Consider the following 22,489-nt stretch of genomic DNA (forward strand, 5'->3'; position numbering starts at 1 on the left):
TAAAAAATATTGCTTAATGCAGCTTTAATGCATTACAGATTGTTCTGTATACGTGCCTAAAGATGTATTTTGTAGGAAAAGTGAAAAAAATATGTTGAGAAGTTACTGTTACTGTTACATGGACATGCTGCACTTTTTTAAAAACATTTTCCAGCTACATGAACACTGTGTACACATCAGAAGGTACATTGTCGTTGCATTTAGTTTTCCATGACTGATAGTTCAGAGGGGTTTCCACTTGAACCAAGAATAGGTCACACAGTTGATCTGACTTGGGCCTTCAAATGGGTACATGTTCTACAATCTGACGTCTACATCATATCTGTAAGATAAGAGGAGACAGCAGATTTGTTTTAATCTTGTGACTTCCCTTCTATAGCCATATGACCTGGCATATATATGGAATAGTAATAGACTTATAATGATATTTTTTTTTATTTTGATAGCTTGTATTTGTGGTGCTCTTTTGGAGCATAGTGCAGTGGGGTAGTAGAAGGTATGTATAGAGTCTGAATTAGTGTGGTATTATCTTCACAATGTGGTGACAAATAACAACACAACAAGATATAAAAAGGAAAAAGCAAAGTTATGTAATAGCCTAAAATAAAATAGCTCAGTTGTTACCAAATGTAAAAATTTGAATTTTCCATTGAAGTGGAGATTATAGTATTTGGTCAGAAGTTGCACAAATATTCATTCCTTTGGTGGACTTTTTTTGTAGCGGGTTATGTAAAATGCGTGTCTTGGCTCAAGGTTTCAAAAATCCAAGAGTCAATGAATGAATATTTAAAAAAATAAATGGTTTATATGTGTCTGTATTACACTGACCAAACTAAGTGGTAGATAATCAAAACTGTTACCTTGTTCAAACAAGTTGTCTTACTTTCAAGTGCATTGATCTGGGCTTTTAGTAAAGCGTTTTATTAATTACAGGATAATATGTATTTATTTATTAAGTTATGTTTAAAGCTTTACACAATATACTGTATATGAGTATACTGTATGTAAAGTGTGTGTGTATCTGTTTTTAATCTGCTGTACAGCCAAAAAAATCAGACAAACTCTGACAAAGGTATGGCGCACCCATTTGTGTTAAATCAACTAGGCTGCTGATGTTTTGAATAGGAGGCAGAGTGTTTAAAATTACATAGTATCTATTTTTTTATTTTGAAATTTTGTCAAAGACTACAGTATGGTTTTGTTGTTGCTGCCAACCGAATAAAGGTGAAAATAATGGACATTCACTTATGTGTAGTTTCTTTTGTGAAATGTGTGTGTTTCTGTAGCAACAATCACCAGTTATCCAGCTTTCATTCATAACCAGTGGAACTCTCCAGAGTCACCCTCATATTTTCTCCACTTGGCACCTATCTTAAGGAGTAATGAGGAGAATGGAGATGGGGGCTTGTCGCTAGTGGCTGCCAGTTTGAATCCCCAGGCTTGTTCAGGTGCACTTGAGCTAGATGGTTTGATATACAGGACCACTTACTTTTGAATTGTAATGAATGTGTAATAATCACAGAAGTAAGCATGCATGTGTGGATGCATAATGATGTAAGTCTAATGACCAGATCAAGTGTTTAAGCAATGTGGCCCCTCCGTGGAGAAAAAGGATCTGGGATAACATTTGCTACCCTCTATTTTACCAGCCTCTTATCAGAGAATAAAGCCCAAACAGGTGGACTATGTTGTCATTTTCCTGTTGATCATATATCAGTCTAAAGTTCTGCCCCTTACAGTTGCTCCAACTCAGTTATGAGCAAAGCAAAAATTTCATTTTCATCCGAGCCAACAGATGGCTGATCAGGTGGCATTTGCTCGGTAACAACTCTGCAGCAGGTTAGCCTTTCCTTTAGTGCCTTTGGGAGGTAATGCACACCATCATGCCCTCTCTCTGTGTGAACAGTATCCTCATTATAGAGCCTGATCCCTTGTTCTTGGTCTTAAATTGGCCTTTGAAATTCATACACTCAACCTTTTAGATTCCAGACGAGCTTTGAAATAGCCATAACCCCACTGTCTTCACGGAGTAGCTTAGTGGAGAGACGAGAGAGAGGGGATAGAAGAAGGTATTGGAAGAAGATTGAACAACAGATAATGGAAAGGAACTGGTTGGAGAGAGGAAAAAATGGCAAGAAGGTAAAGTGGTTAAGTAGACTCCCTGAATGAGAAGAACAAGATGATAGACAAAAGGAGGATCAGGAGGGAGGAAGGTGAGGGGGAGGTACAGTAAGGCGAAGTATAGGTGGTAAAAGGAGGTTTGGAGAAGGAAAAAGGGAAGAAGCATGAGAGAAAGAATGATAATTAGGAGGATATATGTAACATGCTGGTAAGATCTATTTCACAAAAAAATGTAAAAGTTGAACAATTATTAAAATAATGATTAAGCTGTTCTAGCACAGGGCTATTAAAACTGCTCATTGCATTAAAAAATATTGATGTATGGCACTAACTATTCTAACTATTTTAATATACAATATTGAATCCTTTTTAATTTTGTTTGTGTAGAACAAGTGTGTTTTACGATCATGCCAGCAGCCATGTTTAAGAACAGGCTCTTTTTGGATGCTTTACCAGTTTTTTGTTATGTTTCCTATCTAGTTTTGGAACAAAAATCTGTATTTTTTTCCTCCTACTAAAAAGCATTTCATCCACACTAACTATTCAGCCAAACCAAGAGCAGCTTTCTGGTCCAGGCCTGCTCAATATTCATGGCTGACACTAAATCAGGAATTCCCTTTTATTTCCACAAATGGCAGCACTCTCCTCACTTCCTCTTTCCCCTTCCATCCTGCCACTTTCCTCCTCCTCTTTCCGTCCTGATTGAGAAAGGACCACCTGACCGTCTTTTGAGGTGGGGAAGTCATAATTGGAGGGGAAGCCAGTTCCTGCCCCTGTGTGCTAATGCTGGAGGCTTGTGGCGCCCAACGAAAACCTTTGATGGCATAAGGAGGACACACTCATGCATCCACACACCAACACACCCTCATACATCTTGCATGGCCTCAGTCAGTCTTTGAACATGTAGGCTGCTACTGTGGGCTGGTAGTTGACAGTTGTTGATCTAGGCCCAGCTGATTGTGTGCTCTTAGAGTATGTAATATTACACATTTATTGATCCATTAACAAGACTCTAGTTGCTCTGTGATTCTATACTTTCAATTCCATTGCAATTGTTCCAATAGTTTATCACCAAAAAATATAAATGTCAACCTCATGGCTGTCACTGAATTAGCAAAGTCAGACAATCCAAGTAATAGTTGTTGAGATATTTCAGTCTGCATTAAAGTGGTGGGCCAACAAACTGAGGCCATTATTGCCATCTGTAAAGCCTCCGGCATGGCTAAAATGCGAACATGTATGCTCTTCGTATGCTCTTCTTACACTTTATAACCACAATATTTTACTGGCTGTGCGTGTGGAATATCTCGGTTAATAACACAATGAACATAGTTGTTGTGGGAAGGCAAGTTTTTATTTTCTTATCTTTACCAAGTTTTCACAGCTGGGGATTTTCTGGTTACATGCCTGGTGTAGTGGTGCAGCTCTGGGATTTCTGCATGTCCAACATATCAGTGTTTGATACCATCTTTGCTGTAGTTTGAATAAGAGCTGGGCAATATATCGATATTATATCGATATCGTGATTTGAGACTAGATATCGTCTTAGATATCGTAATATGGCATAACTGTTTTCTTTTAATGGTTTTAAAGGCTGCATTACAGTAAAGTGATGTCATTTTCTGAACTTACCAGACTGTTGTAACTGTTGTATTATTTGCCTTTACCCACTTAAGCCCTATTCGCACGGGATAAGTATTATCTAGGGACCTCGTGTGAATTATAAATTACCCACTCACGTCTGATTTTCATCTGGCGCATTCGAACGGGATAAGCGAAGCCTGTGATTTTACTCGAATTTACTGACATTAAGCAACAGTAGAAACATGGGTGTGGGTAGCTCTGCTACGTGTGTTTGTGTGTGGTCAGATCTCGAGGACACACGCACACACTTTCAACCGGGTAGTCAGTCATCGTCCGAACTGCGACCTCTCCTTTTTCTTTCTCTCACTTTTTTCTCCGGGTGGTGTCAAGCAGGGTCCGGTTAGATGGATAAAACAAAACATTTCACCAGGTTAAAATCTATTAGCTCAAGCTTTACGCTTGATTTATTTGTAACATTAACCTCTAATTATGAAGTGAGACCCTCGCTTGATTGTGCATTATTTTTGATAAGCTATTGCTTGGAGATGTCTTGTCGTTATCTCTAGATGTATGATACAAACATAAAAAATATACTTACCGCATGCTGCTATACATGTCATCCATCGCCATCTAATCATTCTTTTTGTCTTCGCACTTGTGATGGTTTTCATCTTTCTCTTTCTGCAAATTATGTATGATGTATAACGACATGACCCAGCACCCAAAACACTGTCAAAACACTCCAACGCACCCTCCATTCTTTGCGAAAGATGGATAAAAAGGTGCAAAAGAAGGAAATGGGTACCTTGACAAAACAAAAAAGCCCCGCCAAATCCTGGACAAATCAGAGATGCCGATTCGCACGGGACTAATATTATCACAGGACCTCCGTTTTCGGCGAAATATGGTAGGTCATTTGCGGGGGAATTATTACTTTACAAATTACAGACATGACCGATTCGCACGGGATTAAGATCACAGACAACCTCCGCAATTATTACAAATGACTGGAGGTCACCAGGTAATACTTATCCCGTGCGAATAGGGCTTTAGTCATTATATCCACATTACTGATGATTATTTATCAAAAATCTCATTGTGTAAATATTTGGTGAAAGCACCAATAGTCAACACTACAATATCGTCTCTGTATCGATATCGAGATATTTGGTCAAAAATATCGTGATATGTGATTTTCTCCATATCGCCCAGCCCTAGTTTGAATGCACTAAAAGATATCAGTTTATCAAAACAAAAAAATCCCACAACATTTCAAACAGACTTTTGTTCAGTGCTTTGTGGAGAAGTGTCCAAAACGTTTCATTCGTAGTTAACATTAATTTGTCTGGATTTAAGTTACATTCTATGGTTTTGAGGTAAAGCATTTCTTGCCTGGAAACATAACAGAAGCTGTCCGAATTATGGCATTTCACTTTTCCTATTCACCATCAGCAACAAAAATTCAGGTTTCGGTCAGTATCATGTGTGTAAGCTGAATGTGTACTATGTAATATGAGTTAGCTACAAAGCCTAATAAATGTAGTCATTGATGATGGAAGCACACAGTGATGCTGCAGGAAGTATCTGTGGTTTAATGAGAGAGCCTCAGCAGAGTGTACAGTAGGGACTTACCATTTTAACCACACAGTATCTTTTATTTTCATAAATGTTACCATGTTTCTAATTGGCATTGTTGCTAAGAGGTTACACGTGTCCACCAAGTGACAAAAGGGTTGCAGGTTTAATCCCCATAGTGGACCTGAATCCTGTCAAAGTGCCCCAGTGCAATAAAAGGGACACTTACCTGCCTGTTCATTGGAGGGTGCCCTGGATAAGAACATTGGAAAAAGCCTTAAATGTGGAATTGCACAAAGTCCTCATCTGCTTTTTAGATTTCAGCACTTCTATTTCACCTTTGGACCTGATGATTGCCATAGGTAGGCTTTCTATCCATCAGCGGGCACTTGACTGAGAGCTTTCTCTTCCCTCTTTTCTAAGTGCTTCGACTCTCCTGAATGCGCTCATTGGTCTTACTGGTTGCAAGTAACGTTCAGCATTCCACTTTCAGTATGAAAGTCCAATTCTGCAATTTTTAACTTATTGTTTTTTTAAGTCACGGTTGCAAAATATTTTTGTCTTGAGTAATGCTGACTCCGCCACAAAATTTTGTCAAATCCTACCTCGTCCTTGAGCACCAAAGCATCTCTATGGCTAGCGGCAACTACAAAAACCAATTTTGGTCAGAGTTGTTATTTGGCCTGTGATGGGACAACATTGGCTATGTTGCTGATGGATTATATTGTATTGGTATTTAATGGATACGACAGCTGAAGATAGGAAAGGGCCACGGGTCGGAATTGAACCTGGGCCGCTGCAGTAAGGACTGAGCTTTAGTACCAGGGGTTGCATGCTCAATCAGGTGAGCTACCAGGGTGCCCCATAACATGGGTTATTTTTAACCTAATAAGGAATATTTGTTGTGTTTGCCACTTGTCCTTCAAGGCCAACTATATATTAACTTATATTTCAACCTTGCCTATTTCCCATAAATGTGGCCATTGTGATTTAAGGGTTTGGGATAGGGATTGCATTACATTATAAATAATACAGGCCTTAAAAATCTAGTAAAACAAAACTGTCTGTGTGAGTGTGAGATGGCAACCTCCTTTATAACTGGGCCTTGCTGCCAGCCTTCTGGCTGAGGTTAGCGCGCTCAGAGCCCCTTTATGAACACCTTTGTGTGCACACACACCAGAGACAATGAGAGGGCATCAGCATTGAATGTGTACAATACATGAACACATAAAGAGAAGCAAAATTATACTGGAATTGCTGTAAATTAGAAATGTTGCACGGAGAGTGAACAGTTTATACCTTAAGCTCCGTTATAATCATAGAGAGCTAAAAGACTCTTAAGCATTCAACATTTAACAGGTTAAAAAGCACAAATTAAGATGAGTCTGAATAGAAATATAGATAGATTGGCTGAACTGAGCAGCTAGTTATTGATTCACTCGAACCACTGTAATGATCATTCACCTGTGATTGATAAACGGACAACAGTGATCTACAGCACCACCTCTCTCCATCTTTCCAATCTCTCAGTGCTTCATGATCCGAAGCACTGAATATTTTAACACCAGTAAATGTACAGGAATTAGGTCATTTTGACCATTTTTTAAATCGAAGTAATTTTCCATCCACATAATTTCCTACTTGAAAAGGTCAATCAAAAGAAAAGCTAAACTTAACCACAACTAAATGTAATAATCTATTTTAATTATATATATATATATATATATATATATATATATATATATATATATATATATAAATGTTCCCGCAATTCTCAATTTAAAAATGACATTGGCATGAAAAAATGTAGTCTGTCAAAACTGTTATTGCTCATTAGTGCCAGCTAATACTGCTCATACAAAGGAATTCACTTGGTGTCAATGTGATATACCAAGTCATTTCTGTGCAATTAACTCATATTCTTAAACATTTGTTGTATCTTTCTAAGCAATGATAAATGAAAGTGATGGTGCCAAATTTTATGTTTTTATGTGTAAAAAAAAGAATTCCAAATTTTCTGTCTGTCTCAGACTGTGATGGATTCTCCTCTCTCCTCTACCATGGTCAACATTGTCAGACAACTGAGCTCTCCACAGCTGGCACTTTGAACTGCAGACATTCTTTCTCCTGTTCGAAAAGGATTTTATTGTGACAGAATGGAGCTCATTAAAGTATTGGCTTTGGAACTGTTTCAATCCTCTTTCCTTACTGCTTTACTAAAGGAACATCTAAAGATTTAATTTTATTTATTTTCCATTCATCCCTACAAATTAGATTTAGCATAATTCGCACCAATATTCTTGCTCTAGCTATTCATACATAGAGGACAAAGACAAGAACCTTGAAGACACTGGAGGACAAACCTGTTTTTTACGATGAATCTCCCTGCAGACCTCAGGTACTGAAGTTCTGCCAGCAGATGTACAGCCAACTTCTCTACTTCTCTCTCAGGGCATTTTAGTTGAATTAAATACCATAAGACAGTCAAATTACCCCCTTGGCTCCTCAACATACTTCCTCCCTCCTTCTACCTCCTCTCTTTTGCTCTTCCTTTCCCTGTCTTTATCCTGAGGCAGAGTTTCCCATAGTAGCACACCAAGGCTGTCTGTGTCAGGCAGTTATTTAGCAGTGATGGTCCAGCAGCTCGCCTCAGGCCATCGTTGATATGGCTAGTTCTCCCTCCATGGCATTTAGCCTTGCTACTGTTGCCAAGGCGGGAGGAGGGGAGTGACTAAATAAAAATAAAAAAAATAGCTGTGTTTGCTGGGCTGTGTGACCAGTGTGTCATTTGAATCTTTCTGTCAGTACCTAGGGCTGGGCAATATGGAGAAAATCAGATATCACGATATTCTTGACCAAATACCTCAATATCGATATTGCTGCGATATTCTAGGGTTGACAGTTGGTGCTTTAACAAAATATCTTCAAACTTAGATTTCAGATAAATAATCATCAGTAATGTGGACATAATGTCTAAATGGGGAAAAGGCAAATAATAGAACAGCTTGAACAGTCTGTTAAGTTCAGAAAAGTACATCACTTAACTGTAATGTAGCCTGTAAAACCAGGAAAAGACCACACTTATCGATATAATATCGATATATTGCCCAGCCCTATGAGTACCCACAACAGGACTTTAACCCTGATTTTCAGCTCACCGACAAAAGCCCCATATTGGAGGCAAATTGGCATTGGCTTGACGCTCATGTGCTCGCTCTGGAGCACAATATGTAAACTGTTCAAAAACACGAGACGAGAGACTTACAGGAGCCTTGCAGACACATTCTAGATATCTAGCAGGCTAAATATATGGAGCCGTCTCGGACTCTGCCGGGGAGCTGCAGCCAATGAGAGCGCAAGACACAGGCTGAGGGGAAACCAGGGGAAGGCAGTTTGCTTAACAGGTTCTTCAGCACAAAAGGTGAACTCGATGAAAAACGATGACAAAGAAACTGGCTATGAAGCCTTTTATCTTTCTCGAATAGGTTTAGGTATATGTATGTATGTATGTATGTATGTATGCATGTATGTATGCACAAACTGAAACTACTTTGAGTGTTGCATTTGTTTTTCAAGGTCCAGAACAGTGTTTCCTACACTGTGCACATACAATGTTAGGACATAAATTGTAGTTTAACCTTTGGTTGCATTCAATAAAGTGAAATGCATTCACTCCATGTATACTTAATACTTGATTTCTAGTTACAGGAGCTGTACTCTCCCTGTTATTCTGCGAATGTAACGGTAGATGAGAGTGCCGGCCATAAAGCACTACATCTCTGGTTACAGTGGATTGTCTCAATTGTCTCTCTGGTTCTTCCCAACTCAACATCAGGACTTAAGAGGCTCTGTGTCGCTATGGAAACCCCGAGCTGAGTCTGATGAAGCAACAAGGTTTCAGAGGGTTCATTTGAAGTTTATAAATAGGGTGCAATTAAAAGGAATGTTAACGTTGGCCCGAAAATAGCAACCTCTTCATTATTCATTAATGTTAGTTTTATTTTGAAGATGCAGGGGAAGGAAAATGCAGGAAGAAAAGGAAGTCTAAAAGTGTGTGTGTCTGTCTGTGTCTGTGTGTGTGTGTATGTCACAAAGGCCTATCTGTACATACAACAATTCACGTAACTTTCTCACATCCGTAAACAAGTCTTCTGTCCTGGACCGACCCGCTGAGTGTCTGACCCTCCACTCACTCCACCTCTACCATCACCTGGGGTCTTCTGTCCCCACATAACAGAGACTCAACTCATATCCTCCAGTAAAACCACAACACACACAAAATGTCAGATATCTGGGGGGATGCACTTTATCCACTGACCTCTCTCAGTGTGTGTGTGTGTGTGTGTGTGTGTGTGTGTGTGTGTGTGTGTGTGTGTGTGTGTGTGTGTGTGTGTGTGTGTGTGTGTGTGTGTGTGTGTGTGTGTGTGTGTGTGTGTGTGTGTGTGTGTGTGTGAGTGTGAGAGAGAGAGAGCCCCAAATTGTTCCCTACCAAATGCAGACTGGAACAGTACAGCACGTTTTTCTACATTTGTTTTTGTTTTTCTGCATAGTTCAGTAAAAGTATTTTTTTCAAGTTGCAAATGCATCCAACATTTCATAGGATGCTGCATGTGGTAATATATATCTTCTTAATACTCAGTCAGGTACACCCCAATACATTGAATGAATGAATGAACATGAATACATTGTAAGACTACATTCAAATAGAACCCAAGAAAGAGGGTACATTACTGCTGGCGAAGTCTGTGGGAAGTGTCAGCGAGAGGCACAGCCTCACTCTAGAAAGTGCCGAGCAGCATGACGTGGTGTTGTAGTTTGTCAACTTCAGTTAGTAATGTAAATAATAATCTTGTTTTCCAAAGTGTAAAAGAGATCTATGAAACTTTATTTTAGGGCTGTAACTAATCTCATCATCATTTTATTGCTATCAACAAATCTGTTTTTGATTAATCTATATTTTTTGTTCTATACAATGTACTACAATAAAATTGTGAAAAATGCCCGATTTCCCTGAACCCAAATCAATGTCATCAAATTACTTTTGGTCTGACCAGCTTAATTATTCAATACAGAGTTAAAGAGAAAAGCAGCAAATTCTCACATTTCAGGAGCGGGAATCAGATGTTAAAAAAACAAAACATGTTTGCGTAAAGAGCAGTGTTTGAGCTTATCGTTGATTAATAAACTCACAACAGCATGCCCTTTCATGAGGAAGCTTTAACGAGAAAATGTTTTGGCATGTTTCCTTGATAAATTACTTTGATCAGTTGTCAGTAATGTTGATTCATTTTCTAGCAATCAACAAAACGAAGTTAAGAAAGATGTTACCCAAAACAGCTAATCCTAATAATCCGCTCTTTGGTGTGTCAAGTGTTTTCTCCAACCTGCTTGCTTGTCACCAATCTCCCCTGCAAGAAAAATAAGAAATTTCACTTTTTTGCTTTCTGTCCGAACACTGCGTCTGCACTCCCAACTCAGCTTATTGAAATGCAGAACCAGCAAGACCATTAAAATGCCACGGCAGCAATACAGAGACAGATGAATTTGGTATCTGCCAGGCGGGCCAGCTGTCCCCCTCCCAGCAACCCTCCAGGGAAGCCTCTAGAAACTTCCTCGCCAGCCACCAAGGACAAATGCCTCTGGGGGAGCTGGTTTTTAATTACCAGGCCGTCGTCCTCTGAATATCACACCAACAGATTAGCTTACTGTGTCCCACTGAAATGAAGAGAAATGAGGAGTGTTTGTTGCAGCCAGGTGTGGCAGCAGAGAAGGGTGGTGCCATTTTTACATCCCGCTGTCTGAATATGTTTTGACTAAAGGCTAGACTTTGAAGTTATATTACGGTCTGTGTTTTGCCTGAAAAAACTTTTATTAGAATTTGCACCTTTCTTTGGAACCTAAAGCACGAGAGGACCAAGGCTTTTTTCCAGTATATAGATGTACAATATCTTCAGTGATGTGTTGTGATTATATATTTCTTTAAGAGGACTGAGTCATGTCCTTGAGCCACAGAGCGACAAACTCTTGTTTCACCTAAATTCCCAAGGTTTAAAGTTTAATTAAATGTTTTTAATAGTTGTCAGACAGGGCACGGTTCACACTTTGTTTAATCAGCGGCTAATTGAGTTGTTCCTTTAACAAGTAAGATACAGTTTATACCTCATTAAACCCATTTATTTTCTTTCTCAAATAATTTTTTTAGTAAGCCAAACATTTTATTTACCTTAAAGGGGTGATAGAATGATTATATAGGGTATTTCACACTGTTCCTTATGGTCTCCTAATGGGGTATGTAACATTGGTTGGGCTGAAAATGGCCTGGTTGATATTTTATGGGCCCTTATGCATCCCTGTGTTTTGGCCCTATTTGTAACAAGAGCTTTTCTTCCAAATATGGTATGGTCATGAATATTTAGATGAGCTGCGCGGTGATTGGTTGAGCGACTTGCCATACGCAGACATTAGAGACGCGCGCTGATTGGTTGAGCGAATCCCCAATACACATACATTAAAGAAGCGACAGAATCTCATATTCCAGACACTGCAATGTTTCATTACCAAATTCACTTCTGAGACTTTTTTAAGCGAGAAATCAACTATATAAAGCTCAAATATGGGCCGTTTTACAAAAATTGATGGCTAATTGCAAATTTGGTAAGACGTGTCGGACTTTAGGAGCTCCACACAGTCTGACGAGAAAGCGACCGCCTGCTGGGCTCCATACCCAGGGCAAAGTCACCCTTTGTGGATACTGCATACGGGGCTCCGCGGCCAGCTGCCGGCATAACTATATCTATAAATAATACATTTACGGTTTTGAATGTCCTAATGTCTTATAAAGCTAACCGTTGTGTCCGATTTGATTTTAAGGCATTTTTATGAACGCGAGGCGTCTTTGTAGGACAAGCAGCTACTTGCTATATGTCCCATTCATCACAATGGGGAAATACCGCAGCTAGCTAGCTACACTTTCGCCATAACTAAATTACATTTATGTTTGAATTTCGTCACGCCACTTATACAACACATTCCCCAATGTCTTATAAAGCTAACCGTTGTGTCCGATTTGATTTTAAGGCATTTTTATGCGGAACGCGTCTTTGTAGGACCGAGCAGCTGCTTGCTATATGTCCCATTCATTACAATTGGGAAATACCGCAGCTAGCTAGCTACATTGTCGTCATAACTAAATTATATTTACAGTTTGAATTTTGTCCGCCACTTATACAACATCATTCCCCAATGTCTTATAAAGCTAACCGTTGTGTCCGATTTGATTTTAAGGCATTTTTATGAACGCATAAAGCGTCTTTGTAGGACGAACAGCTGCTTGCTATATGTCCCATTCATTACAATGGGGAAATACCCGCGCGCTAGCTAGCTACATTGTCGCCATAACTAAATTATATTTACAGTTTGAATTTCCCTCCGCCACTTATACAACATCATTCCCCAATGTCTTATAAAGCTAACCGTTGTGTCCGATTTGATTTTAAGGCATTTTTATGAACGCAAGGCGTCTTTGTAGGACGAACAGCTGCTTGCTATATGTCCCATTCATTACAATGGGGAAATACCGCAGCTTGCTCACTTTCGCATAACTAACGTATATTTACAGTTTGAATTTCGTCACGGCATGAATATTACAGGTTCCTCAAGGTCTTACAAAGCTTAGCTAACACTTGTCCGATTTCGGATTTCAATTGAATGTATTTTTGTGAATGTCAGAGTTAGGAGGAGGCTAGCTAGCTCTCATTGATGGAATCCATCTCACCGCGGATCTATCAATGAGACTTGCGGACAAGAGGCGTTTATTTCCCCGATTGTTTGTTTAAATAACTCAACACACATACCCATTATAAGATTAACTGGAACCTGCGGGCTGCGGTAAAAGATTGCGGGCGTAACAAGCTCGCTGACACTGCGGTCAGGGCGGCGATGTAGCAACCCAGGCAGCACCAACACCGGCACTAAACTCCGACACACAGTCGGAGAAAATTTGCAATTAGCCATCCATTTTCGTAAAGCGGCCCATATTCGAGCTTTATATGGTTGATTTCTCGCATAAAAAAGTTTCAGAAGTGAATTTTGTGATGGAATAGCAGAGATCTGCGTGACCTAGCTAGATTCAGAAGACTACCTGATCTCAGGTCAGTTTTGTAGCCTATGTAAATGTTTGGGGGGCCTGTTCTCTTAAGGTTCCGGATTTTGAGACGCTTACGCAAGCAACTCAGCTTTGTTGGGATTCGCCCGTTTTCAGAGGCAGTTTCAAAATATGAGATTTTCATAGTAAAGGGGTGTCAGTGGGATTTTGAGCTTCTATGTATGTCCTATTTACCCACCAAACTGTCGTTATTCAACTATGACAGGGTAAAATCGGTTTTGCATTCTATCACCCCTTTAAGGTTTGCTGAGAACATGTTTTTTCTTTAACAGCACCCATCTTCATAACCCACAGTTCCAGTGATCAACAACAGGAAACCTTGGCTAACCAGTGTTTACTGCAACACATGGTGCTTAAATGCCTTCTTCAGAGACTTGCTTGAGACTGGTTGAGTTTGGTCTCTGCGTCCCGAGTGGCTTTGTGCAAACATGAGTCAGGTAGAGTTAAGCAGCCAAGGTAGTTATGTAAGCAGGCAGACTGATCTCATGAAGTGGCGTATGTATTACACTCCAATTCATATGCAATTATTTGCGTGTTATCAAGACGAATACTCGTTTTTTAGCGTGTTTATCAACGCCGTTTGGCCTCCATTACCTTGCGATTGCGTGTGAATTGACGCCGTAGCCAGTAGTACGAAAGGGCGAAAATCCATGTAGGGAGGTTGGTCGGGGTGGAGGATGGGTAAAACAAAGGACTTTCACCCAGGAGAGCGGGGATCGTGTACCGCGTGTGACGTTTCCTTTCCACATTTGTTGTTTTCCTACACCCGACCGGTTTTTCTTTTCCTAAACCCAACCGGTTCTTCTTTTCCTACACCCGACCGGTTTTTCTTTTCCTAAACCCAACCGGTTCTTCTTTTCCTAAACCCAACCCTGTTCTTCTTTTCCTAAACCCAACCCTGTTCTTCTTTTCCTAAACCCAACCGGTTCTTCTTTTCCTAAACCCAACCCTGTTTTTCTTTTCCTAAACCCAACCAGTTCTTCTTTTCCTAAACCCAACCGGTTCTTCTTTTCCTAAACCCAACCCTGTTTTTCTTTTCCTAAACCCAACCGGTTCTTCTTTTCCTAAACCCAACCCTGTTCTTCTTTTCCTAAACCCAACCGGTTCTTCTTTTCCTAAACCCAACCCTGTTTTTCTTTTCCTAAACCCAACCAGTTATTCTTTTCCTAAACCCAACCCTGTTCTTCTTTTCCTAAACCCAACCCTGTTCTTCTTTTCCTAAACCCAACCGGTTCTTCTTTTCCTAAACCCAACCCTGTTCTTCTTTTCCTAAACCCAACCGGTTCTTCTTTTCCTAAACCCAACCCGCGTGTCACTTTCCTAAACACCATAGCTTTCTTCTTTTCCTAAACCCAACCGGTTATTCTTTTCCTAAACCCAACCCGCGTGTGACGTTTCCTAAACCCAAGCCTCGCAATAACGTCAACAGTCTGCAACGTCACAGCAAAAACATACACGGCACTTTCTAAAGCCATGTGACGTGTATGTTTTCGCTGTGACGTTGCAGACTGCCGTCCGCTGTATACAGCGTAGACATACACGCGGATAGCTCAAAATGCGTACAGATAACACGCCACTTGGCTTAAGTGGGCGTCTATGTAGGATATAAAACCACATACAAATGTGAGAATGTGACATAGTGCTGGGTGATGTGGCCACAATCTTCTGTCCCAATATAGGTAATTTCATATCTTGATAACAATATAGCATGTTTTCTCCTAATTCATTAAAAACTCCTGTGTGAATTAAATTCTTGAGAAATAACTAATTCTGAATATTTTCTCATTTTATTAAGAACTTGTGCAAAATAAATATAACGTGCAAGAATCAGAATGTAAAGCGCTGTCCAAATGACATAAATATTGCCCCAACGCAGTTTGGTTGCTGGTTTTTCTGACATTGCGATAGATTTTCTGTTTTTTGGGGGGGTTTACATAAGGTTTTTGTGATCTAAACAAAGCCTGTTTGTCACTTTCAAAACTGGCCTTCCATTGCAGGAGCTGCCATCCATCCAAAAGATTAAGAGGCGAGCTAATATTCTGTCTGTTAGTCATTCAGCTCCCACTCTCCTCTTCCTTGTGTCACCCTGCCTCCTCTGTCTGACTTTTTAAGGCAATTATCCATTACTTCATCATATGTACTTTACATTCTCTTCTACTGTATACACTGTAGATTCTCTACATTCTCTACCATAATCTTTCTTCCATTTTAATGTGTCTCATGTACATAACGAAACAAATTATGTTGCTTTACACTGAAGCAGAAATTTCCAACCAGTTTGGAGGCTCCGAGTTTATGTGCACTCTAGCCTGGAGGAGCATGGTGCAGCTCTGCAACAGACGTGCTCTTTAACATACCATCCTGCTGGTTTATCACAGCCTCTGTTGTCTAGCATGGCCCATAATACACCATTCCCCACTCATGCGGAGGCCAGGCTCAGACGGCACAGCACTTGCTTTTGTTTTCTCCTTCCCATCAGAGAAAATGGTGTTGAAGTGCATTGTTGAATTTATAAATTATAATTAAGTTGGGGGGAATATTGATCCCATTATCTGACTGAGAATAGAGAATGAATAACTGAAGTAAAATGGGATAAAAGAAAACCTAAAAATATGAATGTTTGCACAAAACATTGTCTCTCAGTAGCTATTGTCCAGAAACCTGTGCTGGTTTAACACTGTTGTGACCCTCTCATCTCTTCTCCTTCAGCTCTCACACTTGAATCACCAGCAGGGTGCTGCAGCCTCTCATTGTTAGATTTAGTGGTATTTGTTTGTGGTTGTCCACTAAACATAGTATTCATATTACTCGCAGTAAACAATGCTGGAATGCCACTTTGGTGGTACAATCCTGCTCACCCTGCTTATAACTACATTCACCTAACCTGTCTTTTACATTCTTATTGAGTACAACAGAGTGTAGTCTTTTTGCTGTCAGATAGTGTATGTTGGGACTTTTTAAATGTTTCAAAGAATACAGCAGGGATAGACGATATAGATAAAATCCTATCGCAGTATAGGCCTAACAAATTCAAACTAAGACATAATTCAAAGTCCATCTGTCGTGGTCAGAGACAGTGTCTTACCCTTAAGTATAGTCTTTATATTTTACTGTGTTATGTCATACAACTGCACTCACGCTCTGTGTCTTGAGTAGGCAGTCAAAGAGGTTTCTCCACTCATTTCTGGTGCCTCTGTTGCATCACTTAGAGAGTAGAGTAAAGATGTGAAAGGGCTCACTACCACAGTACAATAGTGCATTCCATTTACCTTGGGAGCTGGGATGAAGTCACACCCAAGGTGAAAGCGTTCCATTTACAAGTTAGCTCTAGCCAGGTTAGCCATTGTTAGCAATACCAGTTGATAACAACGCATTACGCTGTTTTTTTGTGCATACAAACAGCATAACAACATGTCCACAGATACAGTGGAAGTTTGACAGGACTGTGTGTACGACTGATTTAGTGAGATACAAATAAGACAGAAGTGCTAATGTTACCACAGCTTTCACAACTGTTGATGAAAGGGGCATCCATGTTGGATTTTGAGCTCGGGGTACTTGGAGGTTGTCTGAGTTCCCAGCTCGGAAATCCGATCGGGGGCATGTTTCCGACTTTGACCTCGGAAAATCTGAGTACAAATGGAACGCAGTATAAACAGTAGGGTAAAATCTCACCGTATATACTATACAATGATGTCATACAAGACAAAACAAAAGCAGTTTGTTCTGTGAACAGTCATACTATTATATTCAGATGACCCTTTTGTTTGTGACAAAACACACATCACTTAAGCTTTGGGCTGAGTTATCTAATCCAGTCATCACTGTTTCCCTATAAATGGCAGTTGCTGGAGTTGTTAAGTAAAACATTTAGGTGTTGTCTCTAGCTGTGCTCCATCTGTAATTATTCTGTACACACAGTTTGACTTTGTACCCAGCAATCTGTCTTCATGGTTGCCTCCAGTGGTTTAACGCTAGCAGCATCCTCTCTGATTGGCTGGGCTGTCACTTCAGGACTTAGTGGGCTCTGAATGTTCAGCTGTCTGAACCCGGCGTATTTTGCTGCCGCCTCATCGGTTTAGCAAAGCATGGCTGCCTCTCTGTCGAGGGGCTCACCAGCGATCACCCGTGGGCCCCTTCCACACCCGGGAGTTACATAACACTGTCAGAAGAGAAGGGTAACTTGAGAGCTCACTGCTCTTTCTAAAGGAGGAGAAAGATGGAGCTGCTTCTACATTTACATTTTAAGCATTTAACTACAGTACCACTTATTCAGAGAGACTCATAATGTGAGAGCAGGTAGGTGGTTCATTATCTTTCTCGGGGACATTTTGACAGGATTCAGTTTTGATGATGGACAGAGTGACTCATGTTTCTAAAGCAACATTTTCAAGCTGTGAAGCACACATAAGTGTCGGCATAATTTTTCTGGCCTCGCTACACTTTGTGCTTAACGTGTCTCATATTTAACAATGACCCTAACCTTAATACTTGCATTAATACATGCTTAATAATTCTCTCTCTCTCTCTCTCTCTCTCTCTCTCTCTCTCTCTCTCTCTCTCTCTCTCTCTCTATATATATATATATATATATATATATATATATATATATATATATATATATATATATATATATATATATATATATATATATATGGGTTTATGGTTGTTATTTGGTGCACTACTGATGACAAGTGATGTGAGGTTATTACTGCACTTGAGATATGTTTCAGCGCCTTAAAAAGTGCAAATGTCTGCTCTCTTTCCACTGTGTAGGGATAGGCTTACTGAGTCCCGATACTGTACCACAGAATACTGTAGTAGTAGATCCAGTGTAGGTACAGCATGATATTCTGTCAGTGGAAAAAACTTGACCTGTTCACCTGATACTGAGGACTCAGAGCAGGGCAGCATGACCAGACTTCACCAATGTCGCTAGTGACTAATGTGAGCTAGCCTCAAATGAGTGACCAAGCCCTGAAGGTCCCCTGGTTTCATCTTTCCTCCCTTTAGAGACAGGAGGAAGCTAACAGAGCCTAATAGCCAGCAAGGTAAACGGTTAGTAGACAGAGGACTTAACCTGTCATCTGCAGAACACTTGACACAGAACAACTCCGGTGTCAGTGCAACTGTACCAGCTCCTAAAGGAGTTATTTTTATCATAAAATGACAGGTGTTCGCTCGTATTGCCTTCAAGCTTAATATAAATTAAAGCACCGTTCCCAAGGCAGTCATTAACATTTAAAATATCTCCCATCAAGCATCTGCCCATATACTGCTTTCCTCTACTAGTATTGCAGCAGACACAGCTTAGTTTCAGCCATTGGCGCTTTCTACTATGTTGTGTCTAGAACCGAAAAAGTATTTTGTAACATAAATATTTACCTGCTGATCTGCAACCCAGTTTCATTTATAACCAGCATTCTGTTTACCATCCTCATAATTTATTTATCTCATCATCATTGTGTGTATTTATGTTTGTCTGCTATTTTTAATACTTCTGCTCTTTTCTTAGGGTTCCTTCTGTTTAGAGCTGCATGTTCCGATTATTTTCATGATCTCTTATTCTATTTTTTTAACCAGGACAGCAGTTTTCAGATTACATTATGTGCTTACATAATTGCAAAAGGGTTCTTGACTCTTATAGAAAGAAGTGGCTGATCTGTAATGCAGTATCTACATTGCCCATTATCAGCAACCATTCATCCAATGTTCCAAAGGCACATTCTGTTTACTAATCTTTTATCATGTTAAAAGGCTAACTGAGAAAACATTTGAGAACCCTTTTGCAATTATGTAAGCACATAAGGTAATCTGAAAACTGCTGCCCTGGTTAAAAAAACAATGCAACTGATCTCAACTGGTATTCTGTCTATAATGGAGTGGAATGGAAATTTCTAAGTGACCCCAAACTTTTGACCGGTAGTGTATATATTGTTTCAATAATCTATTAATTGTTTACTATCTAAAATTTCAGAAAATAGTGAAGATCGCCCTTTTTGAATTTTCCAGAGCCTGTAGTAACGCCATCAAACTGCTTATTTGCTTATATCACCAACTTAACCAATTTACCATTTTAGAAACAGAAAAAAGGCACAAATCCTTACATCTCAAATGCTTGAACCAGTGATTATTAGGTATTTTTCCTTGATAAATGACAAACGGTTACTCAATTATCAAAATGGTTGACGATTTCCTGTCAATCAACTAATGATTTAATAGTTCCATTACTACTTATTGTTCTGTTAGCCTTTTTTTCTTCTGAAACATACTTTGAACTGCATTTGTATGAAAAGGTGCTATACAGTACAAATAAACTGAAACTTAAAGGGGAACTACGCCCATTTTCATTTCCTATGTGGTATTTTCTACTAGTGCAGTGCCCGTTCAACACTTGCTGGGCTGTGGTATTGTTGCTTGCAGCTTTCTACAGAACCATTGTACCCCAAAATAACTTACAGAAGGCTTTCAAAACCATTAATATGCAATTTAACAGTATACTACTGACTAACTTTGTATTTCTACTTAAGAGGAAAACATTGTACTACTACATTTACCTGACAGAGAATCTTGCAGATTCAGGTTCTACTCACAAAATATCACAATTAAAATATGATGCATTTTTATTCGTTAAACTATCCAGCATTATATAAGCGTTGAAATCAACTGGAACAGACGTTGAGAAAATGTAAGTACATTATGCTCATAATGCCTCACTTTTCACTTTAAGTAAACATTTGAATGCAGTACTTGTGCAGTGCGGTCACAGGTGGTTTTACCATATGGCATAGGTAAAGGGCCTAGTGAATGTTTTATAATTTGGTTTTATAAAACTCAACCTGTATGTTGACGCGTGTCCCCCTTTATCCGTGTAGCCGTCACAAATCCACGGTAGTAATAGGTGATGTGGACCGGGCAGGGAGTCCAGCTCAGCCTGTTGGGGAAACCGCTCATCAACAGCACGCAGAACGGATGGAGAAATGTGGTGTTTGGTGTTTTAAGCCCCCAATGTCGTCTTCCAGGCAGCGCTGCATGGAAGGCACCAGGGTTAGGTTTGGGTTATATTCGACAGTCGACTTCAAGGCACCTAACCCTAACATTAACATTAGGGTTAATGTTAGGGTTAGGTGCCTTGAAGTCGACGGTTGCTGTGCTGCCTTGAAGTCGACGGTGGGGGCTTAAAACAACAAGTGAGAAATGTCGGCAACAAAACAACGTGCTGGAGAGCCTGGGCATACATCTACCATGTGTTTGTGTACGATTCATGTTATCATTTGCATGTAGGGTAGACGGCAATCAGTTTTTGGTGGATGATGCATTTTTGGCACCACACTGGTAGCCCACTGCGAACACATGATTGACCGAGAGCTGTGAAGGGACACACAGGGACTGTTTTTTTCTTCTTTTTTTTTTTTTCAACCTTTATTGTGCGGTCGTTAACTTTTATTCACAGTTTATTAATATCCAATTTCAAACGCTGTACAAACTGCTCCAAATTCCAAACGGCAAGTTCCTTGGGTACCCAGGAAGCCAAGTGTGAAGTAGATCGGATGAAAGGTTCTTGAGATATTTGAAAGACAATGGACACACAAACACACACACAAACATACAAAGGGTCCTCAGTTTATAGTTAGATGGTCTAAGACAGTACAAAAATATTAGTAAACATGAACAATTCTCTCCCAAATCCAAGTGCTAAAACTCAAATTTGTGATGTCATCAAGTATAAAGTCTGAAACTGCTCCATAGACAATGAACTGGGAAAGATGTTATAGATGACTCTGAGAGCACCCAGGGGAAAGTATATGGGTTCATTTTCTGTTTCAGAACTGAACTTAGCAGAACTTCTCCACAAAACCTCTTGACTCTGTGAACCTGTGGCAGCTTTCACCAGCTGGGCCGGTGTGGTTAAATGTATTGCTGTTGAATGTAGAGGGATGTGGAGGTGAAGTGCAAGTTTGGACACATCAGCAGTTTTTTATTTTTAGCTGTGTGTGTTGAGTAGGTTGCCTGTTGGTGAGGTCTGAGTAATGGACTGTCTGCCCAACAAGCCCCCTTGGCTACAATTAGAGGAAGCCGCTCATTCCCTTCTTTGTACATATCTCTCACTCTCTTCTCTTTATCTCTCTATTTCTTAGCGTCTGTCTCAATCTCTCTCCCTGATATCTGTCTTAATCTGTCTCTGTATCTCTCTCTCTCTCTGTTTGCTCGCTCTTTGCTTCTCCTACTCCTTCTCTCCCTGTTTCATCTCCTTTTTTGTCGTTTTTTGCCTACAGTCAGTCAAATCTGACGGGTACACACAATACTACAGAATAAACACACCGACCAATACACAGTACGTTGGATTCAGACTGATGGAGGACAGTGTTGATGGAATCCCCCTGCCTGTACTAATGCTTTTATTATTATTAGTAGTAGTAGTAGTAGTAGTAGTATGCTGAGAGATTATGCTGATGTGTAACATTCCTGCTTATTTGTGCACAGGTGAAACGGGGGAGTGTAAGTAGGTCAGTAAATGTTCATTGTGTGTTTGTTGCACTGGCATTTTGCCTTTATTCATTCATCAGTGTACATTTGTGTGCATTTATGCTGACTAAAGTGCATGCACTTATGAATATGGGTATATGGTTTGATTTCCACAGGTTTTACAGTCTAACAGGCTCTGTAGGATTTCCTTCTCACTCCTGTGGAGCAGTTTAGTCAAATTTGCATGTACTGGTTTTGCCAATCAGGAAGGATCCAGCAATCCTTCCTGTTACCACTTGTTTAAATCATCACACGCCAAATGGCCATCCACTTTTTTCCGCAACTGAAAAAACAACATGAAAACTAAGCAGATTACCTGCAGTCAAGAATAGCCTTCTGTTCTCTTCAGATATGATGCTGCCTCTCTTACCATGGTCTTATCACAGCCACAGATCCTTTGTCCTTCTCTTACCTCTGTCTGGAAATTGAACAAACGCATTGCTGATAGGGATAGTGTGATGATGATGAACACACTGCTTCTAGCTGTGCCACACTCAATGACAACATCCAGCTCTCTCT

General features: G+C 39.9%; 1 protein-coding gene across 2 annotated transcripts in view; it reads left to right on the top strand.

Moving 5' to 3' along the window:
- rabgap1l (RAB GTPase activating protein 1-like) overlaps window positions 1-22,489 on the top strand; it is a 126,567-nt gene that overhangs the window by 51,964 nt on the left and 52,114 nt on the right. The window lies entirely within an intron of this gene.

This window comes from Perca fluviatilis, chromosome 9, assembly GCF_010015445.1.
Source record: "Perca fluviatilis chromosome 9, GENO_Pfluv_1.0, whole genome shotgun sequence".
In the NCBI taxonomy this organism is placed as follows: Eukaryota; Metazoa; Chordata; class Actinopteri; order Perciformes; family Percidae; genus Perca; species Perca fluviatilis.